Below are 13,555 nucleotides of genomic sequence, written 5' to 3' on the forward strand. Positions count from 1 at the left end.
TTTTTCCTCACACTCTTCTGGGTAGAGATGTCCCTGCTTATGCAGGGAAACTCAGAGAAAATATTCAGAAGCACTCTGTGAAGGCCTTGCTTTTAAACAACAAACAGATACGAGAAATTAGAAGATTCCTTTCAATATAGCAGTGTCTCCCTATTCATTGTGAACTTAGCCATAAATATCCCACTCACTTGTTTGGCACAGGACCAAACCTTTGCAAACAAGACCAAAGGATGCTCAGAGAAAAGAAGGTACTTGCCTATCACAGGCAAAATGCTCAATTAGCAATACAGTGACTTTGTTTCAAAGAAAGCACTTTACTATGTGCCTTCCTTTCAAGCGTATGAGAACTCCTGCTGATTCCACTCTCACATCAGTGAGGTCAGTTAGGGATTTAGCCAGGAACTAAAAGGAATTAACTCCCCTCACACACGTAGACACACACGCTCTGAATAATGGCCGGAGTGGTCTGCATCTCACAGTGTAGATGTGACATGACCTCCTCATCCTTCCCACTCTCAGTATATCAGCATTTTACCTCTCCTTGAATGACACTACTCGTATGTTTTATGCAAGCTATCTAGGTGCTGAATTAGGGTGAGGAGGAAAATGTGACACCCCGTTTATGTCTGCATTGTTTTTCTACCTAGCAAGCCCAGAGAATGCGTATGTTACTTAGCATATGGAAACACTTAAATAATTAAATACTTGACATGGAACTGCAGAGGCACAACAAAAGTCAGAATCATCCATATGAATGAACAAATGCTTTTAAAGATACCTTTAAAAGGTGGCAGTTTATGCTTACCAAAGACTGCAAGCAAATACAACAGCATCTTCGTATAAATGGTCCATAAGAGGGAATTTTTTGATAACTTCCAGGTGCTTTCAAGTCAGATTCCTTGTGATCACCCTGTTCCTTATGAAAACAGAATCATACTAGTTTGCAAGCAAAGCTCTGTTATAGGTGTTTGAACGGCAGGAACAGGGAAGAGCTTATTATCAGGAGACATTATACACTTCAGCCAGGTGGGAGAATTCAATTAAAACAAAAAAGTCCCTGATCCAAGTAGCGTATGGCTAAAGCTGTCATGCAGTCATGACAAAAGTGCCCCCATGTCTGGGTTTAATTATATTGTAGAAAAATACTGCAGCCAAATAAAAAAGAAGTGGAAATCAAAATACTCCAAGAGAGTTCTGTCAATCACAAATGTAAGAACCATGGTGAAAAAGGATAAGAGACAATATTAGCACACTGAGTATACAAAGGCTCTTATTAAAGAAAGGAATAACAGAAAAGCATAGAGACAAATGGATAATTGCAGAACGAAAGCACCAATACTATCAATAATTCCTATAGGGTTGAAAAATTTCAACCAAAATGACTGAAATAATATATACCAAAAGAACATGGTTCCATTTCATACAATCTCACTGATTTCACAAGAAGAGGAATCTATGGAACAATATAATGCTCCAGAAATACATGTTTTGTTAGAGTTCTACAAGCCTTTAAAACATAAGAAAATGTTTGTATGAGAATGCGTCTAGATAGAGCAACTGTAAGTTAGGGGGAAAAATCCAAATAGGAGCATACTTGTAATTATTATGGGAGTACAAAGAACACAACTGAGAATTAAACATGATGTTATTTAATATTTCATTCAGTAGGATTATAAAATCAACTTAGTAGCTTTTTATTTACAAAGAAATGTATATACACAGATTTCTTGCTAAAGTTATTTGGGGGAAGGAACTTAGAGTGTTTTGAAATATTGGCTGACTAGCAAAGTAGTTGGGGATATTGTGCGTTGTATTTTTATCAACTAAAAGAAAAACATTTATGCACAAACAGTACCAATGCTATCTAAGAAAAGGTTTTCAGAAGATACGCAAAATGAGAACAAACTAAAGTCTATATAGTACAGATCCAGCATCATTATGATAATTTTATAGTAATATGAAATCACTTTCACCTCAATCTGCTTGTAGTTCTGTTTCTTTTTTTTTTTTTTTTTCACCATAAAAACACGATAATTAAGTACTTCTTTCAAACTTTGGTTGCCTTATTCCTCTATAAGCAATGAACGTTCTGCTGCATTCCTTCGGCATGGACTCTCTGATTTCTCTTAAAACAGTTACAGCTGACTGCAGACCAGTGCCCTGCCAAGGCTTTTGTGTTGTCTCTGTCTGTGACATGGCTTAGATTACAGCTTGCACACTGCAGTCTGTATGTATGCAAGGAACAAAATCTGTAGTGAGGCAATATTGCCTAGTACTGAATGTCTGGATGAACAGCAGGCCTTGAAAATTTCCTTGTATTCACTTGTGTTTTTCTGCATGCTTTTCAGGATCAGCCATGTGGCATATTTAAAGGAGGATTCTTGCTTTGAACTGATTCTTGTTTGCTCTTAGTGGCTTATTGATTCGAGCAGAAAGAGACGTCACAGAAAGAAGCATTGATAACTGTGAGAATTAAGCAATTGTTTGAATTAATGCAATTATTTAAAACCTATATTTCTTTGTAATTTTAAGGATAGGTTAAAGACAGCAAAAAAGGATGAGTCAACCAGATACAAAGAGGTGACTGATAACATGTAAACATGTAAAATATAAATCCTATTCAGACAGGGAATTTGATCCAAAAAGGAAAACAAACACTGGGACTCTATAAAGTCCTATAGAGAACTGCATTGAAATTTATATAAAAGGTTGCACCAGAAATGGCCTTCAGGGTAAGCCTTGCAGCAGGGAAAGAAACTTAACAGTGCTCACTGAATCCACTTCAGTAGAAGAGGCCAGACTAAACCTGCAAAACACTGAAGAAGAGAAGCACTTTGGTTTGAAGATAAGTATTCCTGTGGGTGGTTCTCTCAAAAAGCAGTGTCTTTGCTTATTTCCCTGCCTAACTGCCCCAACACAAAATACTATATTTATTTATTTATTTGGCATATTGTACTAACACTATTTCCTTAATGTTCCTTTCCGTGTTTAGAATTACGTTTGGCAGCTCTGGACCTCCTGGTGGACAAAATGCGGATAAAGATACTCTTCTGTCACTGTGTTTCTCTGAGTTGGCTCATACTTTGTCTTTTTCAAATAAAGTCGTTAACGATCATTAGCATCATTAGCAGTAACAATTAAGCTATTCATTGTGCCTTTTGTTAAATGATGGATGGAGTTTTTTTGAACCAACCACATCCCAGCTGCACTCTTTATCAAATCTTCCCTCATGAAAGTTGGGCTATTCGAGCAACTGCTCTGATTCAGGAGATAAACAAACTACTAGGGACTTCTCTGTACATGCACCCACACACAGATGGTTCAGTAAAGAGACAACAATTCACTTGACCTGGGGAATTACAGTGTGACAGGCAGCCATGCACCTACTTTCAGTTTCCATACCCGATTAAATTAAGCAGCTGAAGAGCTCTTTAGAGCTCTCCTTAGTAAATACGTTTATTTGGATAGCTCAACAGAAGCACAAATGACATTTCACTGACGTGCTATCTCTTGCTCTGACCATCCTCAAACTTTCCTCAGTGACAGAGAGGGAGTACACTCAAAGGAAAAGGATTTCCAGAAGACAGGATCAGGTTAGTGTGGGGCCTCTGATACTGAAAGATCTCAGTAACAGGGTGATCCCAGTTCCAGAAATCAGGGCTGCTTAACACACATGCTAATTTCTCCTAGAGCTTGCTGGCTAAGCATCAGACAGTTTTCTTCTCTTTGCTTTCCACAGCACTTCAAATCAGGTGATATCCTCTCTGCTTCTTACTGCCCTCACACCTTCAGTGATAAAGCAAAGAAAACTCTTCAGAAAACTTTTAAAGGACAGAACTGTGCTGTTAAAGATGTTCTCTTAAGCCTTTAGTTGCCCCAAGAATGTAAACTCATAATTCTTGAGATACCAGAATAACAAGCTCTTTGCAAGGTGGTCCTCTCTTGAATATACTGATGCTAAACAATAATGTTTCTAGAAACTGGAATTAGCATCCATTATTATCTTCCCACATGAAGAATCAAGGTCAGAATCAAAACAAGCCATCACAAGTCTCCTAGCAATTATCACGAGCATAATGCTTTTCCTCATCAATAACTATTGATTTCTAGAAGGTTGCTGATGTCCATGCTATGTTGTTCACTAAGCACAATACAAAGCTCTCAATGTTGTCGGCTTCAATCTTTTAACTCTGAGCATGCTCTTAAAAACAAAAATAAATGGAACACATTCTTTGTTTTCCATTTTAAATTGCACAGCCTTCATTGTGTAAAGAAAAGCATTGTTTCACCATTCTGCGGGTAGAACTTGACAACTGTTGGAAGCCTATTTAGGCTAAAACTCCACTGTGAGAATTTGCAATATGAGTTACATTCACTTGTAGGTTGGCTGCATGTTGTCTCAAGGCTAATATTTTCACTGTCCCAGCAACCCTAAGCATACTAAAATAATTGGAGTTTTAGTTTATTTGATTCTTTAATAGTTTTTCAGCCTCACTGTTTTGCTTTCACGTAGCAATTACATAAAGCTTCAGCATTAACTAATGACAAATGTAAAATCTCTTTGAGAGCTGCACATGCTGCAACAAAGCAGTCACAGCCTATGGATTCAGATATGTCAGCCCTGCAGCACTCAGAATATCAAGGGAGCCACATCAACCTATTTTCTGGAAGGAAAAGCCCCAGCCTGCTAACCTGGAGGAAATATTTCTCTGTCCACCAAGGCTGAACTGAAGACATACTTCAGTGAACTTATTTCCATCCAAAGAAGAAAGGAAGCCAGTTCCTAACAATGCATTCAGCAGAGGAAGCTCACTTGGCTCTTTAAGAAGCCTCCTGAGTGGATTCACAGTGAATCAGGGTGGAAAAATCAATCAGACAAAACAAAAAGAAAAATACAAACAAACAGAAACACAGAACAGAAAGAATGCTTATCTTTTTGGAATGACTCCCCTAGGTAAGTAAAAACAGCTAAAAAGTACAGAAGCCTTTACATTAGGATTCATCTTCCTTCTAAAGGACAAACAAGCTGCAGTGATTTGGTTGCTTCTATTTACCATCTTCAAAATCATTTTCATTTAGGAATGCCTTGAAACATATGAATTGTAGGATAGGATTTCAGGACGTTCTTAACAGTAATTCATACAGCTCCTGGGGATAAATCATTTTGCCTTTGAACTTCCAGCTTATCCATTTGGGAATTATGGCATCTTCTCTTAAAAGAAATAAATGAGGCACCTGCCCTAATATTCCTGAACTAATGAGTTCTGCAAAATCCTTTCAAAGTACTGGCTAACCAGATTGATAAAACACTGCTTTATCCAAACAGATCAAGCTAGATTTATGATTAATTGCATGGCTGCGAATTATCTTTCAGAATGGTTTTATTTATTGCTCTCTGTATAGAAGGAAAAATAAGACATTTAATGAGTACAATAAGAATTCATGTTCAGCAGCTTCTATTCATTTAGATTCTTGGGATTGCTTTATAGAAGTGGCAGCTGTGCTGCTGTCAACATACATTAAAAATTGTTACTACCAATTCCCACTGTTCATTTGTGTATGAAAGAAAAAAGCTTGGAAGTTGAAGGTGCTGTATCTTTCCAACTGCACCTTGATCTTCTAGGATTCTTTAGTATTATTCCTGCATATACAGCTAGGTTTATGTCCTCATACTAAAACTTGAACTCAGAAGTCATAGTAGTTTACAAAATACAAATGTTCAGAGAGAATAATTACTCAGTTTTGCTTGGTTATGTGAGGTACATTGCTCAGTTAAGTTATAGCTCGCATCCACATGCTACAATATTGCCTTATGGAGGATGATCTAAAGACAGTGCAAAGTGAATAGATGAAAGATCTTTAGAATGGAATAGAATATTATAATACAGCATTATAAAGCACAGAGTACGTCTGACTGATGGAAGAGTTGGTCCTACTTTACAGATACAAAAAACACTGCCTACCTCACACTGTAACTTTCAAACAAAAGGTAGCAGAAAAGTGATGTTAACAGATGCATGACTTCTGAAATCTACTTGCAAGATGGGTAAGGAGCAGAGATGAAGAAAATGTGCAGATACTATAATGCCCACTGTTCACCTGCCTGTGTCACAGCACATGATCCCCAACGAATCAGTTACTGTCTTTCAGCCAAGTGTCACAGTGCTGCTGTTTCATTCTATTAATTAACACTGAAATTAAGAACATGTAAGTAACCACAGGTAGACATGCTTCATTGAACCTAATAATGAATACTATTGCCATAGCAATCAAGATTATCATGAACCTTCTTGACCTGGTAACTTACAATGACAAAGTTAATAATGAAGTATTTTCTTACTGATTTTTAGGGGAATCTTCATCAGTACTCTGCAACTATTTGTAATGCTTTGGTCAATGGAGTTGATTTCAATTAATATGCTTTGTTAACTTCCTAGCTAAGCAGTTACAGCCCAAGGGAGCTATCCCATGTGAATCAGTAAGATAGCTTTAAAATAAAGTAACAGTAAATCTATGTCATTTGCTTGTTTTAATAACAATTTTAACTTGTATCTAGGCATCCTCTCAATATCTAGTATCCTAAAAATCACTTTGGTTATAATGTTCTGCATTCTGTCTTCAGATAAAAAGATAATTGAGAAAACTAGTTGTATAATAAGGGTTCTGACATCTGGATCATGTTTAAAATACTTGTTTCTTTCCCTTGTGGATAAGTCCTTGCTTTATTTTTAAAACAGCTTGTAAATGATTTGAGTCCAAGGATTATCTTCTGTTTCTATACAGTTCCTAGATATACCTTTCTGTACAGTGCTGTTCCAATGTTTTCCTTTGTGCTACAACAATAGTAAAGAGTAATAATAGCGTAACATGCAAAATAAAGTGACAATGCCATTGCTGCAGTCAGAATTTCTTATCAGGCCTAATGACTGACAAGTTTAGTGAGCTGATCTGACACTACATGGTTTTTTGTAAACAATAAGGCTCTGTATAATTAGATTTAAAGCAAATTATAACCGTTGATGAATATACACAGTTATTTTCCTTGGTTTTCTACTTCACACAAAGTCCACAGAGAAGTAGCAGCATCTTTATTTGTTCTTCCACATCATCATGTATAATAAAATAGATTACAGCTACATGTGGCTTGTTTGGAGATTAAAATCCCAAATTCTTGCTAGGTAGCTTTATTGCAATTGGTCATGTTTATTTATACACAAATTACTGTTCTATTTCTCAGCTAGGTAAGCCTAATGCTCTGTTTGGAAGACCAAATGATTTCTAAGTCTAGCTAAGTCCCAAATCACAGATGTGTTTGTGTGAAAGCAGACAGAAATTAGAAGAGAGGAAGGAGGGAAAAACAGAGAGAAGGGGAAAAGGAGACAAGAGGATGAAAGTTTGATTTCTGTAATATGTTTAAGGGAATGTGTCGTTACCTGCCTCATGTGCTTCATAATTCTTATAGGGAATTAAAAGACAGAAGAAGTGATCACAGAATACTGACTGGAAAGAAAAGACCAATATGGAGACAGCCTTTCTGAAACAAGAAGGTGGTCAGGGCATAGGATGCTCTGAGTTTTAAACAGGTGGTGGGTGAGGGAATTTCCTCTAAGAGTGGATGTGAAGAGCATTAGAACACAAATGGAAAAAAGTTGTTTGCCTATAGCAAGAGAGAAAACATGGAGTGACAAAAAAAATCTGTTTTGAAAGTGAAGGAGAAATAAAGGGATACTGGAAAAATCAATGGATTTGTGCCATTAAGTCTGGCTGTTGACTGCTTTGCTGGGGTTACCTGTGCTAGAAGTGTACCCTGTGCTTCGGTTGGAGAATACTGAGAATCTTTTTTAACTGTAGCCAGTTGCAAACTGCCCAGATTAGGCTGGCCTGGTGCAGCCAGTTATGCCCTTTCTTGCTCTCTGAGGTCAAACAAAAGATAGACAGGTTAGTATCCTGACCAGCCACCCGTACTGCTTTGCTACAGGCCACCCAGGTAAAGGTAGAGGCAGTTTCACACCTCTCAGAATTATTTGGCAGGGAGAAAATCAACAGTGCTGGTGATAAGCATCGCTGATCTAATTCTGTTTTGTTTTTTTGAGGGTAAAGGTACCCATGAGAAGCTGACACATCATCAAGCACCAGAACGGTCAGACTTCAGTGCCTTCAAAGTAAGCTACAAAGCATCAGTGCATGTAATTACAAATGAGGTTTCACCTCAGGGCTGCAGCACCAACAACTGCAGGAGATTGTTTAATATTCAGTGTGTACATGCCTAAAAATCATTGCACATACTATCAGAATTTCAGCATCCTGCTGCACATCAATGAGCACTGATTAGTTTTGAGCAAAATCAGTTTACATTGTGGATGAAAGATCTGGGAGGAAAACTGGCATTTGATGCAAAGTGCAGAGAAAAGGCAAAGAGGCTGCTTTTTTTGGACATCTTTCTGGACATTGCAGAGCAGATCTTCAATAAAACAGCTCTGAAAATGTTTATCCATCCCCAGATTTTCCCAAAAGAACTTCTGAAATAATTCAGGACACACGTATTATCTCTTGTGTGCTTTATAGATTTAGGCAGCAGCTTTCAATGTTTAATCCAGGCAAGAAGTAGATTAACTGCCTTCAGCTGAAGCCTTCCAGCTGACAACCCTTTTCCTATGCACATGGCATTTGACGTCTGCCCTTTTAACATTTTGACATTTTTGGGAGTGACACTGTCCTGAAAGCTCACTGCTTGCCTCAGCAGCTGGCTAGCTGTCACTCAGGCTCAGGAAGATTAGCTCCACAGCTGTCATCAGAAATGACCATTTTCACAGCTTAGTTGCATGGAAACTACAAATTTCTTATATATATATATATATATATATATATATATATATTTCTCCTGTGTATGGGAGGGGAGAGGAAGACAAGCTCCAAAACCTCTTTTCAGCTGTGACAATGAAGACAAGCACTCCTATGTATACATCTTCAAAATGAAGCTGAAGTACTATAAAGTAGCTTCAAGACAAAAGTTGAACCAAACATATAACCTGCCTTACAACAGCATTAGAGACACAGTAGTAGTACTATGAATATTTTCACACCTTCCCTTACAGAGAACAGTTCTCTCTGTAACTGCTTAATGGCAGTCACCTGTTTACTGTGTTTTTCACAAGGCTTGCAAAAAGCCTACAGCATGCCTAAGAAATAACAAATCATGTAAACAAAGCAAGAAGCATGACATGGCAACACAAACAAACCAGCTATATCCTGTATTTCTCATGCAATTATCTGATACCTATACTTGTTTTCAATTAGCAGATTTAATTCAGAACATAAGAATTCACTACTCACAAACTCCATAGGACAATGGTACTACAGAAGCTTTGATTCAGAAAGGAAGTTAAGAAACTTGATGCTGTTTCTTTCTTAGCACAAGATCAAAAAACCCCAATAACAAGTGCTGATTCTCTTCTTTATGGTATCACCGCAGCACCGAGAAACCTACAACTCCATTATTTCCCAACCACCTTACTGCCCTGCCTCCATGCCACACATCAGATAAATATTCTCTTCATCTGCAAACAGAGTAAAACGGGTTAAAAACATGCACTGCTCACCGTGGTATGTTCATTGTTCTTAGCAGGTCAGATCTGCGCCCCTTATAATGATTATTTGTTTGCACTTCCAACAATAAGGTACTGCTAAGATTCTTAGTAAGAAATCCAGTTTTACATGTATGAATTTTTAAAGGTTCAAGGTGAAAAATACCATGACAGAGTTCTCTCCTGCATGTTCACAAGCAGCTTGTTAATGTTGAAGCTTCTTTCTCACTGCATATCTGCTATTATCTAACGTAAGCAGAAAACAATCTATCTAGAAGCACCTCCTGCATTTGCTTAGCTTCTCCACTCACAAAATGGCAAGCAGACATCCCCAAAAATCAACAAACACAACTGCAAACTATTTGTTCCGGAAAGCTTTCATACATCCCTTTCTCTCAGTAGCTCCTCCACTGAAAGCCGAAACAATACTGCAGAGAAGCATTCACTCCCAGGATGTTTTCAGCTTTCGTCCCTCTGCTTTTCCAAGCAGAACACCAAGGTAGAAATCCCAATTAGCAATTTGAAAGCAACACACAGGCAAAGAATACTTACATTTGCCACTGTATTTGTAATATTTGCGTACTATTCCAGCAATGGGTGATTACAAAAAGGAGAAAGAGCTTTTTAGTCAGTCTTTCAAGCCTCGCAGCAGTGAAAGGAAGGCTGTTATCTGAAAGCTACTCATTTTCTATATGCTGTGCTCTGCTTGCTTCCCATGCACATACAACATAGCTGCCAGATTTAATAACCATGTCAGCCTGCTTTCTCCATAAAGCAGCAGAGAGATGACAGGATGAAGATGAAGTAGCCAGCATGTTAATCCGTAGGCCACATTAAGCTTTAAATGTATGTCATCATTTTATTGCTCTTGCAGAAAAAGAACAAAACCAATCAACACTATTTGCAAAGGAAAACCACGTGCAAAAGGGTTTCAAAAATACAAATCTGTACTTGTCTTCAGTGACACTGAGGTACGTTAAAAAAATAGCTCTTTTTGTCAGTTAACAAATCCTAGGAGTTAATTTCTTTTCAAGACACCCTGATCTTTAATCATACATTTTGCCAAGCCACAATGTGCTTGTACCCCAAAAGAAAGCCATTATCTGACAAATTAGTCAAGAATCACTCCTCTTCAGAAGGAATTATTTCCATACCTGTCTTTGCTGACTTCTTTCAGAAAAGCAGAGTTAACAAGAGGGGGAAATTTCCATTTACCATTTAAATCCTCCCACGTACAGCGGTTCCTAGAGCTCTCTACTTTCTTATCAGATGTAGTCACTTCAGTGTCAACATGGAGCACTTCCATACCTCCATCTGCACAACCAGTTCAATGGAAAGGAGGGGCAGGCAGAGTTTATGTGCCAGGAGAAGGTGCCAGTCATACAGTCCAAATCTAGGAACTAAAAATAAACCCAGAAATGAACGGCTGAATTTACAACAACACAAGGATGCTGCAGAGATCTCACAACATCTGTGCATGCCTCTCTCTCTCATTTATATTCCCTTCACTTCCCCAGAGGCACCTGTCTCAGCGGGGAGTGGTTTCTGTGGAAACTACCAATAGTTGGTTTTGCCCTTGGAGAAAGTGTTACTATGGCAACCTTATGTAATGTATATGGCCTAGATTCTTGTTCGTAATAAGGTAATGCTGTAGTTCTCATTATAAAATTGGAGCGGATTTGTCTTGGGGGCAAGAAACATAATTACCTAAAAACTATTTTTAAATGTGAAATAGAAAGCACAAAAGATATCAAATTAAATGAGAGCGTAGGGGGCGCTTTCAGAGCAACACTCACAAAAACAAACAACCTTCTGAATTCCAGTAAACAAGGCCTATTATTTTGTATTTGTGGGAAGTGAGGAGGAAGGAAGACATTCAGCTGAGTTAGGTCTCAGCATAGCAATCAATACTGCATACTGAAGCATGGAGGATTTTTCAGCTTATTTATTCTTCCAGCAACAAGGATCTCACTACATCTACTCCATTCAAAAATGAAACATCAGCCTCGCTGTTGCTTTATTGCACATTATAAAATGGTGCCACATTAAAACTGGAGGAAGTTCCTGAAAGGAGCTGTATGAGTCAGCAAGGCATAACACACAACAGAGCAGAACAGAAAGGGCAAATTGCTGTTTATAATTGCTGAGCTTTCTTCTCAGCTGAGAGGAGACAAACCTATCCACAACCACAGCAGGGAGAGCAGATCTACCAGATCCTGCCTGGGAGATGGGATGATGAGGACCCTGGTACTAGGGCTGAGAAGGGCTAGCCTTCTAAGTCAGCAGCTGAAAACCTGCATGGCTGGGAATGACATGAAGGAGTAGTCATGTAACAGACTGTTAGTGACCCCTGTGAAAGAGGTAGGGGGTGTGTCTTCCTGCCAGCTATGCCTGTAGAGACATCGCAAGCCAAATGGTTGAGAAATCAGAGCTACCTCTTTACACAAAAACTATGACTTCAGTTTGAAGAATATTGCTTGGCAAGAGCTGTGTTTTAACCTGGCAGGTTAAAAACCACGTGGTCACTTGCTCACTTCCCAGTGATGGGAGAGAGAGAGTCAGGAAAAAAAGTAAAGTAGAACTCATGGCTTGAGATAAATCTATTTTCTAAGACAGAGAAAAGAAAAAGGATAACAATTATGAATTTAGACATATATACATGTGTATATATGAATGTATATAACAAATAATGCACAAGCAATTACTCACCACCCCCTGATTGATACTCAGCTAGCTCAAATCCTTGGGCCCTTTGCTGAGAATGGCCTTGGCTCTGTACAACACTGCTTCACAGCAACTATAAATATCAGTATGTCATCAACATTGCTTTTCCCCTAGAGCCAAAACGCAGTCTGGAGGAAACAATTCCACCTCAGTTGAAACTAAGACAGGAAACATGAGTAAAATTCTACCTCTGAGGTATCTGTGTTGTGACTCAGTGGATCACTATCTCTTCAGACCTGTTGATCTCACAACTTTTATTAGCATAACATTCATTAATACACATGGGTACTGATTTTTCTCCTCTGTACATACTCAAAAGACAAATGAGTGAACAGCCTGCCTATAGAATATTTCCCAAAAGCTTAAGATGCTCCTGCACTGCACAAAAGGGCATTCACTGTAGATGGGCAACATAGGCAGGAAGCATTGTTTCAAACCACATGGCTTTTACAAACCGGTCTTGTGAATGAGGACGACTCATGCTGCCTGAAGATGAGGTGTTGATTGGGGTTTTTGCTCCTCCAAGCAGCTATTCAAGAATCAAGTCTAGGACTTCACAAAAAAAGCTGCTGATGACACAAGTGGCTGGAATATTCTAAGTCAAGCCCCCTGTGAAGGGATTTGTCTAACTGGGAGAAGCTTAACTTGTAAATTAAAAACAAATACTGCTCTATGAATTGCTTTGAACACCCAAACTGAACTATGCAAAACACCTACTTTGACAATCATGCTGAGAGTTAACTGTTTTTGTCAGAGGCTGTGCGCACACATTACGGGCTAATCCTTTTTATCTGTGAAACTCAAGTGTTCAAGAAATATGTGAGAGTACTAAAGATTCTCTCTCCTTTACAGAGTAAAACAAAGGAATTTTGAGTATGTTGTTAACTTAAACTGGATTTGTGAAAGTTCACCGTCACCAAAACATTCCCTGCACCTGAAGTTTTTATGATTTATTGCCTATCTAGTCAAGTATTACACAGGAGTCAGGCCTATCAGATCTTTGAACCCCACTTCTTACCTTCTATCTAGAGGATATACCAACCACAGTGTATTACAAACGATATTCTAATTTCTTAAAAGATATATATATGTAATAATAAAATTATATTTTCATCACCTTCTGACTTAATTCTACATACAAATGACATAGTAATTAGACAGCGTCTACTGAAACACTTCTTTAAGTGCCCTAGGAAAGTTAGCATACTCAAAAGAAAAGCCATCAAATGAAAAGACTTCACGATCAG

At 38.3% G+C, this 13,555-nt stretch overlaps 1 protein-coding gene across 6 annotated transcripts in view; it reads right to left on the reverse strand.

The window, feature by feature from the left end:
- The window catches only part of TRIM2 (tripartite motif containing 2), an 87,026-nt gene extending 75,917 nt beyond the window's left edge, over nucleotides 1-11,109 (reverse strand). Inside the window, exon 1 of one of the 6 annotated variants that reach the window (XM_072333899.1) lies at nucleotides 10,800-11,109. The gene's annotated coding sequence lies outside the window, so the exon portion shown is untranslated. Of the gene's footprint in view, nucleotides 1-9,599; nucleotides 10,046-10,136; nucleotides 10,234-10,738 lie in introns of those variants that run through there. The other 5 variants (XM_072333898.1, XM_072333907.1, XM_072333904.1 and 2 more) reach the window with 5 other exon arrangements.
- Between the last annotated feature and the right edge of the window lie 2,446 nt (nucleotides 11,110-13,555).

The sequence above is a fragment of the Excalfactoria chinensis genome, chromosome 4 (genome assembly GCF_039878825.1).
Source record: "Excalfactoria chinensis isolate bCotChi1 chromosome 4, bCotChi1.hap2, whole genome shotgun sequence".
Taxonomy (NCBI): domain Eukaryota; kingdom Metazoa; phylum Chordata; class Aves; order Galliformes; family Phasianidae; genus Excalfactoria; species Excalfactoria chinensis.